Source organism: Pristis pectinata, chromosome 14 (assembly GCF_009764475.1).
Source record: "Pristis pectinata isolate sPriPec2 chromosome 14, sPriPec2.1.pri, whole genome shotgun sequence".
In the NCBI taxonomy this organism is placed as follows: domain Eukaryota; kingdom Metazoa; phylum Chordata; class Chondrichthyes; order Rhinopristiformes; family Pristidae; genus Pristis; species Pristis pectinata.
In genome coordinates this window covers 52315997-52338397 of record NC_067418.1, presented here as the reverse complement: position 1 = coordinate 52338397, position 22401 = coordinate 52315997, and positions in this window count along the sequence as shown.

Here is a 22401-nt window from a genome sequence, read left to right as displayed (position 1 = left end):
CCTCCTGACTTTTAGGGGTGACTATCTCCCTGAAACTCCTGTCTATGTCAGCCTCTGCCTCACGGATGCTCAGAAGTTCATCCAGATGCAGTTCCCGAACTCGGTTAGTCAGGAGTTGCAACTGGATGCACCTTTTGCAGGTGAAGTCATCAGGGACAAGTGTGCTGTCCGTGACATTCCACATATTGCATACGGAGCACTCGACTGCCTTAACTGCTGCCTTCATTACCTATTCCTTTGTGAACTAAATTAATTAAAGGAACTTACCGGCCTTACCTCACTGGGCAAGCTCATCCTCAACTCTGCTCGCCGAAGGCCTCTCGAGCCAAAGCCACAAAGCTCCTCTCCTACCCTGAGCCACTGACACACTGGCCACTCCTCTTCAGTTACTCCTCCTCATATTTGCCCATGCCAATTATCTGTCTCCCTCTAATCAAACACTCAACACTCTGTTTAACCCTTCAGTTGCCCTCCACATTAAACTTTTTAAATACTCTGCCCCTACTTGTGAGGGAACTGCTGCTCCAACTGCTCACGGACAGATTATGTAAAAGAAAAGCCCTTGAAACACCCACCCCCTCTCACTCCCTCTCTCTATCCACCACTCTCTCTCTTTCCCCCTCTTTTTCTTCCCCTCTCTCGCTCCCCCACTCTCTCCCTCTCTTCCCCCTCACCCCGATCTCCATGTTAAAACTCTGATCCCCCTCTCGCCTCTCCAGCCCTCCAGGGTCACTGGGCTGACGTGCTCGGGGTCTGAGCGGTCGCAACAAGGGTGCAGTTGGTGGACCCAACGGAGTCTGCACAGGAGGGAGGGATCCGTGTACGGATCGGACCGGGAACCTGGGCTGAAGACTGAAGGAGCGACGGTCTGGGGGAGGTGGGGGGAGATGGGCGTGGCTGGACGGTCTGGGGAGGTGAGCGAGATGGAAATGTGAAGAAGAGGGAGATTCCGGCACCTGCCATCTCCTGTGGCCATGTGGGCGATGTGAATGAGGGTCCCGCGATGGAGGGAGGGTCTCCCTGTGGGAGTTGGGTGAGGGGTCTCCTATTGGATGAAGTGAAACCATCGGGTGAGGAGTGTCCCAGTGGGTCAGGGCTGCGGGGTCTCCCATTGGGTGAAGGATCTGTCGTTGGGTGAGAGGTGAAGGGTCTCCTGTTGGCTGAGGGGTGAGAGGTTTTCCCGTTTGGTGAGGGGTGATGGGTCTCCCTTTGGGTGAGGGGTCTTCCGTTTTATGCATGAAGGGTCTCCCGTTTGGTGAGGTTCTTCCGTTGGGTGAGGGGTGGGACCTCGCAGGACAGACAAATCATGAAGTTTGAGTTTTGGAGGAGTGGGGACCTCACCGTCCACCCCGGAGGCTGAATAAAACTAAATCCCTTCTGCCTACACAATGTCCGTCTTCCTCCATTCCCGACACATCCACGTTCCTGTATAAGAGCCTCCTAAACCCCTCTGTCGTGTCTGCCTCCACCCCCACACCTGGCAGCACATTCCAGGCACCCACAGCTCTCTGTGTAAAAAAACTTGCCCCGCACATCTTCTTTGAACTTTCCCCCTCTCACCTTAAACTCATGCCCACTTGTATTAGACATTTCCACCCTGGGGGGTGGGAGGGACCAAGACACCAGCTCTGTTCTGTAGCTGTGCCTCTCGTGATCTCTTCCCTCATCGTCCACCGTTCCGGACAGAACAATCTTAGTCTGGTCCGAACTCTCCTTATAGCTCACGCCCTCTAATCCAGGCAGCGTCCTCTCCTGCACCCTATCCGAAGCCCCACGCACCCTTACTGAAACGGGGGCGACCAGAACTGTACACAAGTGCGGCCCGAGCAGAGGTTAATACAGCTGCAACGGTACTTCCCGACTCTTGTTCTGGACACCGCGATCGATGAAAGCAAGAGTGCCGTACGCCTTCTTTACCGCCCTCTGTGAACCGGAGAGGGCTGTGGTCTCGGTGGGTGGGGATGTGGTGGGAGGGTAGGGGATGGGATGGAGAGGAGGGGAGGGGAATGGGAGGGGTTTAGGGGGTTGTGGAAGGGAGTACGAGGGGAGGGGTGGGGAGGGGAGTGAGAGGAGATGGAGGAGGATGGGGGTGTGTGGGGGTAGGGAGTGGTGGGAGGGGAGGGATATGGGGTGTGTGGGAGGGGACGGGGATGGATAGGGCTTTAAACTAATTAGTATGGGGTAGGTTCAACAGATTGGAAAATTATGGATGCAATAAAGGGGCAGGAGAGTGCCGGAGAGGTAACTGACATCTCCAGTAAAGAATAAGACAGAACGTTTAGAAAAGGATAAGAATTTATTTCAGGCAACATGGAGCCACATATGAGAAGAAGGGTGGTGAATACAGGACTGAAGTTGTTATATGTGAATGTACGCAATGTATGAAATAATGTAGATGAGCTTGTAGCGCAGTTATAAATTGGCAGGTACGAGGTTGTGGGCATCTCAGAGTCGTGGTTGAAAGAAGATCACAGCTGGAAGCAAAACGTCCAAGGATACCCATCCTATCGAAAAGACAGGCAGGTGAGCAGAGGGGGTGGGGTGGCTCTGTTGGTAAATAGTGAAATCAAATCCACAGCAAGAAGTGACATAGGATCTAAGATGTAGAATCCTTGTGGGTAGAGTTAAGAAACTGCAAGGGTCAAAAGACCCTGATGAGAATTATATAAAGGCCTCTGAATAGTAGCCAGGATGTGGGGTACAAATTACAACAGGAGGTAGAAAAGGCATGTGAAAAGAACAATGTTACGGTGGACATGGGGGATTTCTATATGCAGGTCGATTGGAAAAATCAGCTTGGTACTGGATCCCAAGAGAAGGAATTTGTAGAACGCCTACCAGATGTTTTTTTTAGAGAAGTTAGTGGTCGAACCTACGGGTTTGGTGTTGTGCAATGAGCCAGAGTTGATTAGGGAGCTTAAGGTATTGGAACCCTTCAGAGGCTGTGATCATAATATGATAGAATTCACCCTGCAGTTTGAGAGGGGGAAGGTAAAATCAGATGTATCGGTGTTGCAGTTGAGTTAAGGTAACTACAGATTCATGAGAGAGGAGCTGACCAAAGTTGACGGGAAGCGGACCCCAACAGGGATGGCAGTAGAGCAGCAATGGCAGAAGTTTCTGGGAGTGATTTGTAAAACGCAGGATCAGTTCTTCCCAAAGAAGAAGAAGCATTGGAAAGGGAGTATGAGACAACTGTGGCTGACAGGGGAAGTCAACGACAGCATAAAAGCAAACGAGTGGGCAAACAATATTGGAAAACGTAGCGGGAAGCTAGAGGTTTGGGAAGTTTTTAAAACCATCAGAATCAAACTGGAAAAGCAATAAGGGGAGAAAAGATGAAATGTGAACGTAAACTAACCAGTAATATAACAGAGGACACCAGACGTTTTTTTTCATATATATAAAGAGTAAAAGAGAGACAAGAGTGGACATGGGGCCACTGGAAAATGATGATTGAGAAGTAGTAATGGGGAACAAGGAAATGGTGAACGAACTGAATAAGTATTTTGCGTCAGTCTTCGCTGTGGAAGCCACCAGCAACGTGCCAGAGATTCTAGAGAGTCAGGGGGCAGAAGTTAGTGTAGTCGCTATTAGTAAGGAGAAGGTGCTTGGGAAGCTGAAAGTTCTGAAGGTGGATAAGTCATCTCGACCGGATAGACTGCACCCCAGCTTTCTGAAAGAGGCAGATGAAGAGATTGTAGAGATATTAGTAGTGATATTTCAAAAATCTCTGAAATGAGGAATGGTTCTGGAGGGCTGGAAAATCGCGAATGTCACTCAACTCTTTAAGAAGGTCGGGAGGCAAGAGACAGGAAATTATAGACCAGTTAGCCTTACTTCAGTGGCTGACAAGATATTAGATTCCTTCGGGGTACTTGGAAGCACACGATAAAATAGTCCTAAGTCAGTGTGGTTTCCTTAAGGGGAGATGTTGCCTGATAAATCTGTTGAATTCTTTGAGTATAGATAAATGAGAGTTGGTGGATGTTGTTTACTTTGATTTTCAGAAGGTCTTTGACAAGGTGCCGCACATGCGGCTGCTAAACAAGATAGGAGCCCATGGTATTACAGGAAAGTTACTAGCCTGGATAGAAGATTGGCTGACTGGCAGAAGGCAAAGTGTGGGAATAGTGGTGGCCTTTTCTGGTTGGCTGCTGTTGACCAGTAGTGTTCCGCAGGGGTCGGTGTTGGGTCCGCTACTTTTCACGTTATTTGTTAATGATCTGGATGACGGAATTGATGGCTTGTTGGCCAAGTTTGCGGATAATACAAAGATAGGTGGAGGGGCAGGGAGTGTTGTGGACGCAGGGATACTGCAGAAGGACTTGGTCAGGATGAGAGAATGGGCAAAGAAGTGGCAGATGGAATACACCGTACGGAAGTCTCCGGTAATTCACGTTGGTAGAAGGAATAAAGGCGTCGAATATTTTCTAAACCGGGAATGAATTCAGAAATCGAAGGTGCAAAGTGACTGAGAAGTCCCATTGCGGGATTCCCTGAAGGTTACCTTGCAGTTTGAGTCAATGGTGAGGAAGGCAAATGCAATGTTAGCATGCATTTCGAGAGGACTAGAATAGAAAAGCAAGGATGCAATTCTGAGACATTGTGAGGCGTTGGTCAGTCCACATTTGGAGTCTTGTGAGCAGTTATGGACCCATATCGAAGGAATAATGAGCTGTGGTTGGAGAGGGTCCGGAGGAGGTTCAGGAGAACGATCCCGGGGTGAAAGGGTTAACTTACGTGTCTTAGAGCCTCTACTCGCTGGAGTTTAGAAGGATTTGGGGGAATATAATTGAAACCTACCGAATATTGAAAGGCGTGGATGGAGTGGACGTGGAGAAGATGTTTTCAGTTGTGGGAGAGTCTAGGACCAGAGGGCACAGCCTCCGAAGAGAGGTATGTGCCTTCAGAACAGAGATCAGGAGGAATTTCTTCAGCCAGAGGGTGATGAAACTGTGGGATTAGTCGTGTATTTAAAGCGGAGGTTTATAGGTTCTTGATTACTGATCACGTCAAAGGTTACGGGAAGCTAGCAGGAGAAGGGATTGAGAGTGAAAGATGAATCAGCCAGGATCATTTGCTGCAGCGGACTCGATGGGCAGAATGGCCTAATTCTGCTCTTATGTCTTATGGAGTTCTGTACCGTTCACTACTCCAGCGATCGTTGTAGCGTCTGCGAACTTACTGACACAGCCATCCAGGACATATCTATACATCACAGACAACGGGGATCTCGATAAGGATCCCTGCGGGACAACAACGGTCACCGACCTCCAGCCTGAATAAGTCCCATCGACCACCACCCTCTCTCTCCGATAGACACGCCCATTAATCGGCCAATTCATCGTGGATCCTGCGCAACTGAACTCTCTGGATCAGCCTCCCATGAGGGACCTTGCCAAACGCCTCACTGAAGTCCATGTGGACAACATCCACAGCTCCCCCTTCATCCACCACCCTCGGCGCCTTCTCGATATACTCAGGCACGTTCGAGAGGCACGACTTGCCCCGCACAAAGCTGTCCCTGATTAGGCCGTGGTTTTCCAAATGCTCATCAATCCCATACCAGAGAATCCTCTCCAGTAACTTCCCCACCACTGACTTGAGACTCACCGGTCTGCAGTTACCAGGATTATCCTTGTTTCCCTTCTTGAATAACGGACCAACATTAGCTACTGGCCAGTCCTCCGAGACCTCGTCTATGGCCATAGAGGACACGACGATCTTGGTCAGGGCATCAGCAGTCTCATCTCCTGGTTCTCTCTACAATCTGGAGTATATCCCACCTGTACCTGTGGATGAGTCCATCTTGATCCTCTCTGAAATACCCAACACACTCCTGCTTTATCTCGAAATGCCCCAGCATATTAGTATGTTCCGCACCGATCTTCCCATCATCCACGTCATTCTCCTTGGGAAATGGTGATGCAAGGTACTCAATAAGGACCTCACTCACCTCCTCCGCCTCCAAGCACACGTTCCCTCCTTTATGACCTCCGGACCACTCAAGGACAGAGTCACAAAGCACTACAGCACAGAAGCAGGCCCTTACGCCTATCTAGTCCATACGGATCTGGCTCTGTGTCTAGTCCCATCTACCTGAACCTAGTACAAACCCCTCCCATCCATGTCCCTATCCAAACTTCTCTTAAATGTTACAACTGAACGCGCATCCACCACTTCCGCTGGCAGCTCGTTCCACACTAGCACCACCCACTGAGTGAAGTAATTCGCCCTCAGATTCCCCTTAAAAATTTCACCTTTCATCTAAACCTATGATCTCTATTTCTGTTCTCACCCAAGCAGTGGGGAAAAAGCATGCGAGTATTCATCCTATCTATACCCTTCAATTTTGTATACCCCCATAAGCTCTCCCCTCATTCTCCTGCGTTCCAGGGAATAAAGTCCTAACCTCTTCAACCTTTCCCTGAAAGTCAGGTCCTCAAGAACCGGCAACATCCGTGTAATTTTTCTCTGTACTCTTTCAAGCTTATTGATATCTTTCCTGTAGGTAGGTGACCAGAACTTCAGAAAATACTCCAAATTCAGCCTCACCATTGTCTTGTGCAACTTCAACATGACATGCCAGTTCTTGTACTCATTGCTCTAATTGATGAAGGCCAATGTGCCGAAAGCTCCCTTTACGAAACTATCTGCCTGTGATGCCACATTCAAGGAATTATGGATCTGTATTCCCAGGTCCCTTTGTTATACCACACACCTCAGTGCCCTACCGTTCACTGTTAAAGTCTTACCATGTTTTGTCCTCCCAAAGTGCATCACATCACACTTGTCTGCATTGAATTCCATCTGCCGTTTTACAGCCCACTTTCTCAGCTGGTCCAGATCCCTCTGTAAGCTTTGATAGCCTTTCTCGCTGTCTACTACGCCCCCGTTCTTGGTGTCATCCTTAAATTTGCTGATCCAGTTTACCACATTATCCTCTAAATCATTAATATAGATGATAAACAACAACGGATCCATCACCGATCCCTGCGGCACACCACTAGTCACAGGCCTCTAGTCAGAGAGACAACCAACCACTACCACCCTCTGGCTTCTCCCGCTAAGCCAACGTTGAATCCAATTGACTACCATTATGAATGCCAAGCGACTTAACCTGCTGGAGCAGCCTGCCATGTGGGACATTGTCAAAGGCCTTGCTGAAGTCCATGTGGACAACATCCACCGCTTTTCCCTCATCGACATTCCTGGTAACCTCCTCGAAGAAATCTGCAAGATTGGTTGGACATGACCTAGCAGGCACAAAGCCATGTCGACTCTCCAGCAACTCCTCTTCCATAATCGTGATATGTTCCATGACCTCACTACTCTTTTGCTCTATAGTCTCTGTGTCTGTGTCCAGAGTAAATACAGATGCAGAAAATTCATGTAAGATCTCCCTCATCTCTTTCTGCTCCATACGGAGATGACCACGCTGATCTTCAAGAGGACAGACTTTGTCCCTTGCTATCCTTTTGATCTGAATATAGCAACAGAAACCCTTGGGATTCTCTTTCACCTTGACTGCCAGAGCATCCTGGTGTTCTCTTTTTGACTTTCTGATTTCTCTCTCAAGTTATCTCTTGCATTTATTCTACTCCTCAGTTATCTCAGTCCATCCTAACTGCCTATACTTGATATGCAACACCGCCTTTTTCTTTATCAGGGCCCCAATACCCCTCGATAACCAAGGTTCGCTGAACCAGTTAGCCTTGTCTTTCATTCTACCGGGAACATACAGATTCTGTACTCTCAATATTTCGCTTTTGAAGGTCTCCCACTTTCCAAGAATCGTTGCTGGAAAACTGGTCCTACCCTCTCCCTAGTTGTCCTCTTTCTCTTGACGTGTGTATAGAATGCCTTGGTATTCCCCTTAATCCGACTTGCCAAGTAAATTTCATGGCCCCTCCTGGCTCTCGTAATTCCCTTCCTGAGTTCTTTTATAGTTTCTTTATAATCTTCACGGACTCTGTTTGATTTTAGCTTCCCGAACCCATAGAACACAGAACATAGAACACTACAGCACAGGACAGGCCCTTCGGTCCACAATTTTGTGCCGGCATTTTATCCTGCTCGAAGATCTATCTACCCCTTCCCACCCACATAGCCTTCCATTTCTCTGTCTTCCATGTGTCCATCTAAGTGTTTCTTAAATGTCCCTCATGTATTTGCCCCACAACCCCACAACCAATACAGGCAATGCGTTCCACTCACCCACCACTCAATGATTAAAACATTTACCTTGATATCCCTTCATACCTTCCTCCAATCACCTTATTTCTCCTCGTGTTAGCCATCGTTGCCCCGCGATCTATGCCTCTTGTACACGTCTATCATGTCACCTCTCATTCTTCTTCACTCCAAAGAGAAAAGCCCTAGCTTGCTCAACCTCTCCTCAAAAGACATGCTCTCCAATCCAGGCAACATCCTGGTAAATCTCCTCTGCACACTCTCGAAAGCTTCCACACCCTTCCGATAATGAAGCGACCTGAATGAACACAATACTCAAAGTGTGGTCTCACTAGAGCTCTATAGAGCTGCAACATCACCGAGCATTTCTTGAACTCAATCCCCCAAGAAAAGAAGACCAACACACCATCCGCCTTATGAACAACCCTGCCGACATTCCCAGCAATCTTGAGGGATCTATGTACGTGCACCCCAAGATCCCTCTGTTCCTCCACACTTAGAAGTCCTGCCATTAACCTTGTATTCTGCCTTCGAATTTCGTTAGTGTATCGCTTCACACATATTTGCGACGAACTCCACCTGCCACTTCTCAGCCCAGATCTGCATTCTATCATTATCCTTTTGTAATCTACAGCAACTAACTACATTATCTGCATTACCACTAACCTCTATATCATCAGCAAACTTATAATCACACCATTCCATATCCTCATCCAAGCCATATTTAAAATCACGAAGAGCAGAGGTCCCAGAACAGATCCCTGTGGAACACCACAGGTCACAGACCTCCTTGCAGAATACGCTTCATCCACCAGCACCCTCTGTCTTCCATGGTGGAGCCAATTCTGAATTCACACAGCCAAATTTCCATATATTCAATGCCTCCTGACTATCTGAATAAACCTTCCACGAGGAACCTTATCAAACACCTTATTAAACTCCATGTTCACCACTACCACTGCTCTACATCGATAAGAGGATTGGAGTTTGAGGTGTTTAGGTATAGAACCATAGAACCATAGAAACATACAGCACAAAACAGGCCCTTCGGCCCACCATGTTGAGCCGTCCATCAAACCACCCTTACACTACCTAACCCTTTCCTCCCGCATATCTCTCTATCTCACATTCCTCCATATGCCTATCCAACAAGTTCTTGAACCTGTCTAATGTACCTGCCTGCAGCACCACCCCAGGCAGTGCATTCCATGCACCAACCACTCTCTGGGTGAAAAATCTCCCCCTGACATCTCCCCTGAACCTCGCACCCATAACCTTAAAGCCATGCCCTCTCGTCTTTAGCATTGGTGCCCTGAAAATGAGGAGCTGACTGTCGACTCTATCTATTCCTCTCAGTATTTTATATACCACTATCATGTCTCCTCTCGTCCTCCTCCTTTCCAGTGAATAAAGCACTAGCACCTTAAGCATCTCCTCATATTCAATACGCTCTAATCCAGGCAGCATCCTGGTAAATCTCTTCTGCACCCTCTCCAACGCCTCCACATCCTTCCGATAATGAGGCAACCAGAATTGAACACAATACTTCAAGTGTGGCCTAACTAGAGTTTTGTAAAGCTGCAACATCACTTAGCGGCTCTTAAACTCAATCCCGCGATTCATGAAAGCCGACATGCCATTGGCCTTCTTAACTGCTGTTTCCACCTGTAAGGCAACTTTCAATGAACTGTGAATATGAACCACCAGATCCCTCTGCTCCTCCACACTGCCAAGTACCTTGCCATTTACCCAGTACTCTGCCCTGGAGTTTGTCCTTCCAAGGTGTATCACCTCACACTTCTCCGGATTGAACTCCATCTGCCACTTGTCAGCCCAGCTCTGCATCCTATCAATATCCCTCTATAAGCTTCGACAGCCCTCCACACTATCCACAACACTGCCGATCTTAGTGTCGTCCGCAAACTTACTAACCCAGCCCTCCACCCCCTCATCTAAGTCATCTATAAATATCACAAAAAGTAGAGGTCCCAGAACCGATCCCTGCGGGACACCACTAGTCACTGCCTTCCAATCCGAGGGCACTCCTTCCACCACAACACTCTGATTTCAACATTCAAGCCAATTCATAAGCCACACAGCCAAGCTTCCTTGGATCCCTTGTCCTCTGACCTTCTGAAGAAGACTACCATGAGGAACCTTATCAAACACCTTACTAAAATCCATGTAAACCACATCCACCGCACTGCCCTCATCAATCTTCCTGGTCACCTCCTCAAAGAACTCTGTCATGCTTGTGAGGCAAGATCTTCCCTTCACAAAGCCATGCTGGCTGTCCCTAATCAGTTCATGATTCTCTAGGTGTTCATAAATCCTATCCCTTAGAGAATCCTTTCTAACAGCTTACCCACCACAGACGTGAGACTCACCGGTCTATAATTCCCTGGACTATCCCTATTACCTTTTTTGAACAAGGGGACAAAATTCGCAAGCCTCCAATCCTCCGGCACCATCCCCTTGGACAACGAGGACTCAAAGATCCTTACCAGTGGTTCAACAATCTCCTCTGTAGCCTCTAGAAGCAAATTGGGTAAAACCCCATCAGGTCCCGGAGATTTATCTGTCTTAATATTATTTAACATCTTCAACACATCCTCTCTCTTGATATCTACAATCTCGAGAACATTACCCCTACCAGCACTCCATTCCGCGTCATCAAGACCCCTCTGCTCGGTGAATACCGAAGAGAAGTACTATTTGAGAACTTCTCCCACTTCCGCCGCCTCCAGGCACATTCTCCCACCTTTGTCTTTTATCGGACCTAACTTTACCCTAGCCATCCTCCTACCCTTCAGGTTCTTAATAAAAGGCCTTGGGATTTTTCTTAACCCTACTAGCCAGCGCCTTTTCATGTCCCCTTCTAGCTCTCCTCAGCCCTTTCTTAAGTTCCTTCCTCGCTACCCTATATTGGTCACGGGCCCTGTCTGAACCTTGCTGCTTATACCTCATGTACGTTACCTTCTTCTCCCTAACAAGTCGTTCCACCTCTCTCGTCACCCACGGTTTCTTCAGCCTGCCATTCCTTCTCTGCCTCACCGCGACATATTTATCCCTAACATCCTGCATAAGATCTCTGAACATCGACCACATTTCCATGGTACGTTTTCCTTCAAAAAGGACATCCCAATTTACACTCCCAAGTTTCCTCCTTATAGCCTCATAGTTCGCCCTTCCCCAATTAAAAACTCTCTTGTCCTCTCTTCACCTGTCCCTGTCCATGACAATTTTAAAGGTTATGTCATCAAAGGATCTTGTAAAATTCTATCGATTAACGAGGAGAACATTCGGACTGTTTGCTGGCTCGGAGGCTCCAATTCACAGGATTACAAGAGGCTGCAGAGAGTTGTGGAGTCATCCAGCTCCATCACTGGAGTAACAACACCCCACCCCACCATCGAGGACATCTTCAAAAGGCGGTGCCTCAAGAATGCTACATACGTCACTGAGGAGCCTCACCGTACGAGAAATGGTGCTTTCGTTACTACCATCAGGGACTATAAAGGCCCTCACTCAACGATCCAGAAACGGCTTCTTCCCCGAGACCATCAGATTCCTAAACGGCCCATGAACACTGCCTGATTGCTGCTTATTTTGTACCAGATATTCACAAGATCACAAGACAAGGGAGCAGAAGCAGGCCATTTGGCCCATCGAATCTGCTCCAAAGAAAGGGAAATAGAAATGATAAATGGGGAATGGGGGAAGAAGAAGAAAAAAAACTATTTTATTCCCAGTTACCGGCCTTATCCCCACATCCCTTGATATCCTGACTATTTAGATAACTATCTATCTCCTCCTTGAACTCCCCCACTGACCTGGCTTCCACTGCTGTACGTGACAAGGAGTTCCACAAATTCACCACCCTCAGGCTAAAGAAATTTTTCCTCATCTCTGTTTTGAAACTGTACCCTATAATTCTAAGATTCTGCCCTCTGGTCCTGGACTCACCCACCAAGAAAAAACAGCCTAGCCACATTGACTCTGTCCTTTCCTATCAATATTTTAAATGTCGCTATGAGGTCCCCTCTCATTCTTCTGTCCTCCAGCGAGTACAGTCAAAGAGCCTACAAACGCTTCTCATACTTAAGCCCTTTCATTCCTGGAATCATCCTCGTAAATCTCCTCTGAACCCTCTCCAACGTCAACACATCCTTCCTAAGATGTGGGGCCCAAAACGGCGCACAATATTCCAAATGAGGCCTCACTAGTGCCCCGTAGAGCCTCATTGACGCTTCCTTACGTTTATACACTATACCTCTCGAAATGAATGCCAACATAGCATTCGCTTTCTTTACTTACCGATCCGACCTGGTGGTTAACCTTTAAGGTATCCTGCACGAGTTCCTCCAAGTCCCTTTGTACTTCCGTGCTTTGGATTTTCTCTCCTCCTAGATAATAATCTGCCCACTTATTTCTGCTTCCAAAGTGTACAACTGCACATTTCCCTACATTGAATCTCATCTGCCATTTCCTTGCCCATTCTCCTAAACTGTCTAGGTCCCTCTGCAACCTTCCTATCTCTTTAATACTCCCTACTCCTCCCCCTATCTTGGTGTCATCCGCAGACTTAGCCACGAAACCATTTATTCCATCATCCAAATCGTTAATGTACAAGGTAAAAAGGAGCGGTCCCAACACCGACCCCTGTGGCACACCACTAGTAACCGGTAACCAACCAAAACGAGATCCTTTTATTTCCACTCCTTGCTTCCTGTCAACCAGCCAATGCTCCACCCATTCTGTTATCCTACCCGTAATTCCATGACCTCTCATCTTATTAATCAGTATCTTGTGAGGCACCTTATCAAAGGCCTTTTGAAAGTCTAAATACACAACATCTACCGCCTCTCCCTTATCCACCTTGCCTGTGATTTCTTCAAAAAACTCCAATAGGTTGGTCAGGCAGGATTTTCCCTTCACAAAACCATGTTGGCTAGGACCTATCCTGCCCTGCGCCTCTAGGTATTCCGTAACCCCGTCTTTGAGGATAGATTCCAATAACTTTCCCACCACTGACGTCAGACTAATAGGTCTGTAATTTCCTTTATGCTGCCTCCCTCCTTTCTTATACAACGGAACTACATTTGTGACCCTGCAATCCTCCGGAACCACGCCTGAATCTATCGATTTCTGGAAAATAATCGCCAATGCCTCCACTATCTCTAAAGCCACCTCCTTCAGAAGCCGGGGATGCACCTCATCCGGTCCGGGAGACTTATCAGTCTTTAGTCCATTTAGTTTTCCTAGCACCTTCTCCCTAGTAATTTTAACTGAACTCAATTCCATTTCGTGAGACTCCTGACTAACCGGCACATTGCTGATGTCCTCCACGGTGAAAACCGATGCAAAATATTCATTCAATTCCTCTGCCATCTCTCTATCGTCCATTATAAAAGCTCCTGCACCGTTATCAATTGGTCCTATATCAACCCGTGTCTCTCTTTTACACCTTATGTATTTAAAAAAAAACTCTTAGTATCCTTTCGAATGTTATCCGCCAACTTCCTTTCATAATTCTTCTTTTGTTTCCTAGTGACCTTCTTAGTTTCTCTCTGCAGGTTTTTAAAAGCTTCCCAGTCCTCTGTTTTGCCACTAATTTTTGCTTCTTTGTACGCCGCCCCTTTTGCTTTCATTTTAGCCTTCACCTCTCTCGTTATCCACATGTGTGCCTTTTTTCCATTAAAAACCTTCTTTTTTCTTGGAATATATCTATCCTGAAATTTCCTTATTTCTTGTAGAAATTCCTTCCATTTCTCCTCTGCCGTCCCTCCAGCCAGCTTACTCTTCCAATCAATTAGGGCCAACTCCTCTCTCATACCATTGTAATTTCCTTTGTTACACTGAAATATCGATACACCAGTTACCAGTTTCTCCTTCTCAAACTTGAAACTGAACTCAATCATATTGTGATCACTGGTTCCCCGTGGTTCCTTTACCTTTAGTTCCCTAATCACCTCCTGTTCATTACACAGCACCCAATCCAAAACAGCCGATCCCCTGGTGGGCTCTTCAACAAGTTGCTCTAGAAAAACGTCCCTTAGACATTCCACAAACTCCCTCTCCTGAGTACTACCGCCATTCTGGATTTTCCAGTCCACCTTCATGTTAAAATCCCCCATAATTATCTTCACATTGTCACTCTGGCATGCTTTTTCTATCTCAAACTGCAACTTATCGTCCACTTGCTGACTGCTATTAGGGGGCCTATATATGACTGCTACCATTGTCCCTTTACCCTTGCTATTCCTTAGCTCCACCCACTAGGTTTCCACCTCCTCTGACCCAATATCCTTCCTTTCTATCGATTTTATATCACTACTAACCATCATGGCCACACCTCCCCCTCTGCCTTCCCGCCTATCCTTCCTATACACTGTGTACCCCTGGACATCCAGTTCCCAATCACACCCGTCATAAAGCCATGACTCGATGATTGCCACAGTGTCGTATTTATTAACCTGTAGTTGTGCCACTAGGTCATCTACCTTATTCCTAATGGTACGTGCATTTAAATACAGTACGTTTAGTCCGGTATCTGCTATTAATTTTGTTGTACTTCTATTGTTCAGCAGATTATCCTGGCTTCCACCTGTCTATCCTTCTTACCATCTTCACTACATAGTACCTTAGACATGTTCCTATATACCTCATCCCCTATCCTAACATTCTGTATCCTAACATCCTGACTTGTTGTACCTCCATTATTCAGCAAATTATCCTGATTTCTCACTTGCCTGTCCTTCTTGCCATCCTCATTGGACTTGTTCCTATAAACTCCCTCCTTTACCTTAGCATCTTGTAACTTAACATCCTGGTTTCCATCCCCCTACCAGATCAGTTTAAACCCTCCCCTACAACTAAATCAAACATTCCCGCCAAGATATTGGAACCTCTGGAGTTTAGGTGCAACCCATCCCTAGCGAATAGGTCATGCCTCTCCCAAAAAAGGTCTCAATTATCCAAAAATCTGAAGCCCTGCCCCCTGCACCAGTCACTCAGCCATGCATTCATCTGCCAGAGCTTTCTATTCTTCCTATAATTGACACGTGGCACAGGTAGTAATCATTTAATATATTCTCGCTGTTTTATGCCTTTGCACTGTACTGCTGCAGCAAAACAACAGAATTCATGGCATATAAGACGGTGATAATAAATTGAGTCTGATTGTAAAGGCCACTCGGATTCAGAAGTGGCTTGCCCATTGAATGCAGAGGGTACTGATAGATGGTATTTGATCTGCTTGCAGTTCTTTAACTATTGGTGTTCTCCATGGACCGTACTGAGGCCTCCGGTGTTTGTGATATATCAGAATAACCTGGGAAAAATGTGGATGGGAGAGTTAGTAAGTTCGCAGACGATAAAAAGAATTGTTGTGTTGTGGATTGTGTTGAAGATTGACAAAGGGGACAGTGGAATATAGGTCAATTGCAGATCTGGGCGGAGAATTGGCAGATGGAGTTTAATTCGACCATATTGTCGGTATTTCTCTTTTGGAGATGAACTATAAAGTGACTGTACACTGTAAATGGAAAAGCCCTCCACAGTGTTGATGAACAGAGGGATCTTGTGGTGGATATCCAAAGCTCTGTGAAAGTGGCTGCACAGGTTTATAGGTCGGTAAATAAGGCGTATGGATTGCTTGCCACTATTAGTCAAGGCACTGAGTTCAAGAATCGGGAAGTTATCTCGCTGCTGTTTGAAACTCTGGTCAGGCCGCATCTGGAGCATTGCATTCAATTCTGGCCACCCCCGTTACAGGAAGGATGTGAAGTCTATGAAGCGGGTGTCGAAGTTTGAGGATGCTGCTTGGATGAGAGTCCATGTGCTGTTGGGAGAAGTTGGACAAACTTGGGTTGTTTTATCTGGAGCGTCGGAGGTTGAGGGGAGATTTCATGGCAGTTCATAAGATTACGAGAGTCACAGATAGAGTAAACAGCCAGTGGTATTTCACAGGGTCGAAATTCTGTTACCAGACTAAATGCCTTTCAGGTGAGAGGTGGTAAATTCAAAGGAGATGTGTGCGGCAGTTTTATGTTTACTCAGGGAGTGATGGGTGCCTGTATACTCTGTCAAATGTGGCAGTAGAGGGAAATACGATTGGTGTACATGGATGTAAAAGATATGGGGGATTACGGACATTGTGTGAGCATAAAATATTAGTTTAGTTAAACTTTTAACGATATATTTAATTATTCCGGCGCAACGTCGTGAGCCGAAGGGACTGTTCCTGTGCTGCATCTTGTTTTCTAACCCAGGTCTCTGGATCTGTGAATTCAAGCCTCAAACAGCGGAAAGTAATTCTGCCGAGAAGACCGAACTCAAATAATTCAAAGTCAAATTCAAGGTCGAGTTTATCGTCAGAAGCACAAGCACATTTCACAGGTGTAATGAAAAACGTACTTGAAGCGACATCACAGGCACGTCGCGTGAAATAATCAACATTCTCAAGTGAAACAAATTAAACATGAATTATACACAATTTGTTCAAGGAAAAAAGAGCTAATTTAGATCAAAACGAAGTCACAAATTTGAGGCGATATTCCTTTCAGTTCAGAATCCCGGCCTGATTCTGCCTGTTTCCCCACCCCCAACCCCTCCCCCCCCCTCCAGTATGCATGGAGTGGGTGAGATGGAGTTGGTTCAGGCGGGGGATCGGCTCGGATTTCTCAGCTCCTCTCCGCGCTGAGCGCATCTCACAATGATAGTGAGGGGAGATTTCACCACCTCCTTCAGCTGCTCCCTGAACTTTGTCTGGATCACACCGTAAAGAGCCGTGTTTGTGCAGCAGCTCAGGAGCTGCAGCATGAAGCTCAGTTCGCTTATGATAGGATTTGGAATCCCAGCCACATTCATGTAAAACAATCGAATTCACACAGAATTTACCATAAACAGCGCCCACAAAAGGATGAAATTCCCCGACACAACCAACAGTAAAATGAGGGACTTCCTGCGGTTCTCCATCTCCGGGTCTCTGGGACTCTCGCCACTGCTGGGACACCGGAGTATCCTGAGGGCTTTGCTCGCCACTAAAACGTGTCTGATGGTCAAAGCATTGAGCAGGAGAATGAGGACAAATGGGAGAACAGGTGTGAGGAGGTAATGGAGGAACTCTACTGCTGCCCAAACAACTGAGAACTCAACATCGACTCTTCCCCAGCAAAACCAAGGAAAATAATTCAACACGTAGTCTCCTGAGAGCATGAAATACCAGAAAATATTCTTTAAATAACTCAGCACGGTCATCGTCCCCAGAACCACAGCCGCCGTTCTGTCGGTGCAATATTTTGCTTTCAGCTTATGAAAACAAATGGCCACAAACCGATCAAAGGTGAAAGCGACGGTGAACCAGACAGAACAGTCGGTGGCTGCGTAAAGCAGGACGGCATGGATATTGCACACGGTGATGTACTCCAGGAAACCAAACGCTTCCCAATATACAATCGGAATCTGCCTCAGTACAAGGTCGAGGACAACTACCAGCAGATCCGCATTTGCCATGGCCACCAGGTAGAGAGTGACGACTTTGCAGAGACAACACTTTCCCCGGGACAGGACCACAATCGTCAGCACGTTCACCGTGAGGAGGGAAATAAAGACAAACATGTCAGCGGGCTCGGAGCAACGTCAGCAGATTCACAGAGAGGAAAATCAAATGCAGAAACCTGTTCTTGGATTCAGAGTTAGAGGTGTTTGTACCCGACACAGGGGTTGTCTGCTGGAGACGGGGATTATAGATCAGTGAAATCAACCAGCAACTGGAAACTAACAGCATCACTTCGACCAACAGACAGATGACAAGCGGTTGTTCCGTGGTCTGGAGAAGATGCCTGACGAGTGAAAACTTCGTTACATGTTCCAGTTAATAAAGAACAAAGTCCTCAGTATCTGAGCTTCGGTTGAGGTAGAGGTGATATGTTGACCTGGTGAGTATGCGGAATCAGCCGAGGCTCCTGATTCCGATTCTTGCTCGTGCTCTGTGAGAGAGTCGTTGATCATTTTTTGACGACCCGGGGTCAGTGTGGGTTGGAGACCCGATCACTCTTCCTGCACTTTATGCAGCGACTTTATGTTGGATGTTCTGACGCAGCAACACTGGAGAATGTGGTGAAATTTGAACAGGTCCACGGCGGAGGGGTCTGATTCAGCCGCGGGTAGTGCCCGGCAGGGGAATGGGGGCTGTGGGAAACTACCAGAGGTTCCAGATTGAAATTAGACCATGTTAAATGCAATAATATCAGTTTACAGATTGCCGCAGAGAGTTTCGACAGATGGGATCAGCAGACACGGCAGTGAATTGCAGGAAAACGGCAGTGGAGATAGCAATGGTTTATAGGACAAATAAATGTAGTTGGGGACGTGGCAGAAATATAAGTTGATGGCATCGAGAAATGGAGGATAAATAACACGGTGATAAACTCCATTCAAGGCATTGATCACCGCACATAGACCAGCTCTACGTATGGCATCTCCCTCAACCGGAGCTCAGTTAGTGAGGACGTTCCGCTTTATTAATCGTAACAGGTAATGAACAGTCCACCCAGCAGACCAGTTTACCGGACCCGTAACCACGGCTTCTCACCTGTTTTTTGATCGAGTCGCTGTAAAGGGACTTACCCGGAACAGAAACAAGAGCGAGGATGGGAAAAAAGACGGGCTTAATAGAGTGGATTAAATAGAAGATCCGATATTCTGCTTTTATCCAAGGAGCAACCGATAAAATGTAGTCAGCAAATGGGAATACACCCCGTCCCATCGCTGTAACATCCCACTTTCCTGTTTCCGGACCCCCACCCATTCCTGTAACAGCTTACTCCACTGTTCCCAGATTCAACTCGGTGAGCAGAGTTTCACACTCTGCTATTTACAGATTCCATCCGTTCATGTAACATCCCGCATGATTGTTCGCAGCTCCCGAATTATCTTCTTCTGCTGTGCAGCTGCTATTTTCTCAATGTGAGATTTCATCGAAAGGAGCAGATTTTTAAAACAGTGTGGAAAACCCTGGTGACACAATCGGGCTCCGTGCAGACTGACGTTAATTACATTCATTGAACAAACATCTGCGGTTAACCCCTTTGTATCCGGACGGCTGGAGCAACACGTAAAATGACTCAGAGAAAAGGGTGCTGATGTCCAGGGTTTATAGCCACCCACCCGGGACATGCACTCTTCTCCCCCTCCCATCGGCAGAAGAAACAAATGCCTGAAAGCACGTACCACCGGGCTGAACGACAGCTTCTATCCCGTTGTTATCCGGCTATTGAACGGTTTCCACGTTCGATTGAATGGATTCTCCACCTCAGAATCGAGCTCGTTATGACCTTCCACCACTTTGCCTGCCTGCACTGCACTTCCTCTGTAACTGTAACACTTTATTCTTCATTTTGCTCAATACTACATCAAAGCACAAGTAGTAATGAATTGATCGGAATGGACTGTGTGGAAGACAAGTCTTTTTACTGTACCTTGTTCCATGTGACAATAACTATCAAAATTAGTATTGCTCAGTGAGATGGACCAGTAGGGTCTGGGATCTTTCTGAAACGCCAATGGTGTGCGAACGTGTGATCCGGAAGTCTGTGGACTTTGAGCATTTCCCTCAAAGTGAAAGTTCCAGATGAATCCTTGCTATGGATGAGAGGATGGAGATAGAAACCCGGGAACTTTGATTCATTTAATCTGATGTCAGTGCGAGTGCGATGCCTGGAATGGATGATTAAGAATTTGGTGAAAGACACATTGAGAATTATGCTGAGTCAAATTATTTTTTTATGACATAGAACCATATAACACTACAGCAGAGAAAACAGGCCATTCAAATTTTCTAGTCCGTGCCGAAACGTTATTCTGCTTGTCCCACTTCCTTGCACTCAGTCCATAACCCTCCAGACCTCTCCCGTCTATGTATCTATCCAAGTTATTCTTAACATTTAAGAGTGAGCCCGCATTTACTACTTAAGATGGCTGCCCGTTCCACACTCCCACCACTCTCTGAATGAAGAAGTTCCCCCTAAAGTTCCCCATAAACCTTTACCCTGTCACCCAAAAGCCATGCCCTCTCGTACTTATGTCTCCTAATTTAGGTGGAATGAGCCTATTCGCATTAACTTTTATCAATGTCACTCATAATTTTGTAAACCCCTATCAAATCTCCCCTCATTCTCCTACGCTCCAAGGAATAAAGTCCTAACCTGTTCAATCTTTCCCTGTAAATCAACTCCTGAAGACCCGACAACATTCTCGTAAATCTCCTCTGCACTCGTTCAATCTTACAAATATCCTTCCTATAGTTAGATGACCAGAGCTGCACACAATACTTCAGATTTGGCCTCACCAATGACCTCACAATGGTTATCAGAGAAAATTCACTTGTTCTTCTTTGCAGCATCATGGGATCATTTGCGAAGCATAAGAGTTGGGCTGCACCGTGGCGCAGCTGGTAGATCACAGCCTGCCAAATCTTCAGGACCCCGGTTGAATCCCGACGGCCGGTGACATGTCTGTGTGTGTGTGTGTGTGTGTGTGTGTGTGTGCGTGCGTGTGTTTGTGTGTGTGTGTGTGCGTGCGTGCGTGCGTGTGCCTGTGTGTGTGTGTGTGTGTGTGTGTGTGTGTGTGTGTGTATGGTGTTTCCAAGTTCCTCTGAGACCGTCTGCGTTTCAGTCGGGGTGGTCGCGATTCCCACCACAACCCAACGACGTAAGGGTTCATAAGTGCACTTGTAGTCCTGAAATCAATTTCCCTGTCCGTCCGCTGTAAATAACACAGTGCCACGAGGTCGATTCGAACAAATACCTTTATTAGCAGTGCACCGCTAGGAGAATTCTCTTCAGCACTCACTAAGAGTCGCTTCCCGAGTTCTCCCCGAACAAAGGGCAGACGGACATTTATACAGGAATTGTCAAGCACATCCCATGCAAACGGCGCCGCGAGTTTCGGTCAAGCTATAGAGATCCCGAGACAGCTATCACACCTTTTGTCTTGGTATAATTGAGTTATAATCAAGGCTTTCAAAGGTAGGTATCACCCTTCATTATTCAGACCAAGTCTTCACCTTCATGTTAATTCCACTCAGTATCGCCACTGTCTGACATATCGGAATGGTTCGTTACCCGAAACAAAAGCAGTTAACATACTTAACATTCCAACCTAACTAGTGGGCCAGCAGCTTGCTAGTCCTTGCTAAAGAAATATAAATGCATATATATATATTTTGTTTGCCAGTTATAGGTTTGGTTGCAATTCTTAACCCTTCACTTCCTCGTTCCCTCCTTTTTATCATTTCATGATAAACGAGAGCGGCGCTGAGAATGGGGCCAAGAGCTCATTAATAAGGATCTTGCAACAGGTATTTAGACAGGCCAGCACCACACAGCATACTATTATAATCACTATTAGTCCCACAGCTCCATGCAGCAGGTATGATACCCACGACCCTCCTAGAAGGCACCCCAACCAACTTGTCCCTCCTGTAAATCCCCGTCTAAAGCTATCCACTTGCGTCTGAATGTCCTGAATGGCATGGGAGATGTTGCAGGACTCACCTCTCACGTTGGTGATACATTTGTCCACAACTATAGCACATACTCCTCCTTGCTGAGCCAACTGGTAGTCCACAGCATACCGGGTCTGATGGGCATAAAGTAGAAGCTCTGCCAGTTCCCGGTTCACTGCCTTCATGCCCTCCATAGTATTGTTTCCCAGTGCACCCAGTCCACAAATAAGGTAGTTCCAGTTTATTGCGGCTATAGTTCCTGCTGAACCACCCAGAGAGAGAGTACTCAGGACACCATGGCCTAACAATGCTAAGGAAGATCCCAAGGACAAAGGATCCCTCCAATCCTCACAGAACTCCTCACTAACTGACCGCACCACAAGTCTTCGTCGGACATGAGCCTTCTGGGGGCAGGGGACCGTGACCGGCCCGATCGTTCCTATTGCAAACCAGGCTGACAGGGTGGAGGTGGCTGTGATGTAAGTGCCGCTAAAGACGAACACATACCCTTCCTTAGCCCTGTAGCAGTTTACATTACCCGATTGCCGTGGACTGGGCATTTAAGAATACCAAGAGATCCCAGCAACATTTCTCCCATGCTCCCTCAGGTAATTCTCCCTGGTTAGCCATTCTAAAGAGACATTAGACAATCTCACGTTGGTCCCGTTCCCTTCCCACAAACCCATCGTTCTCCT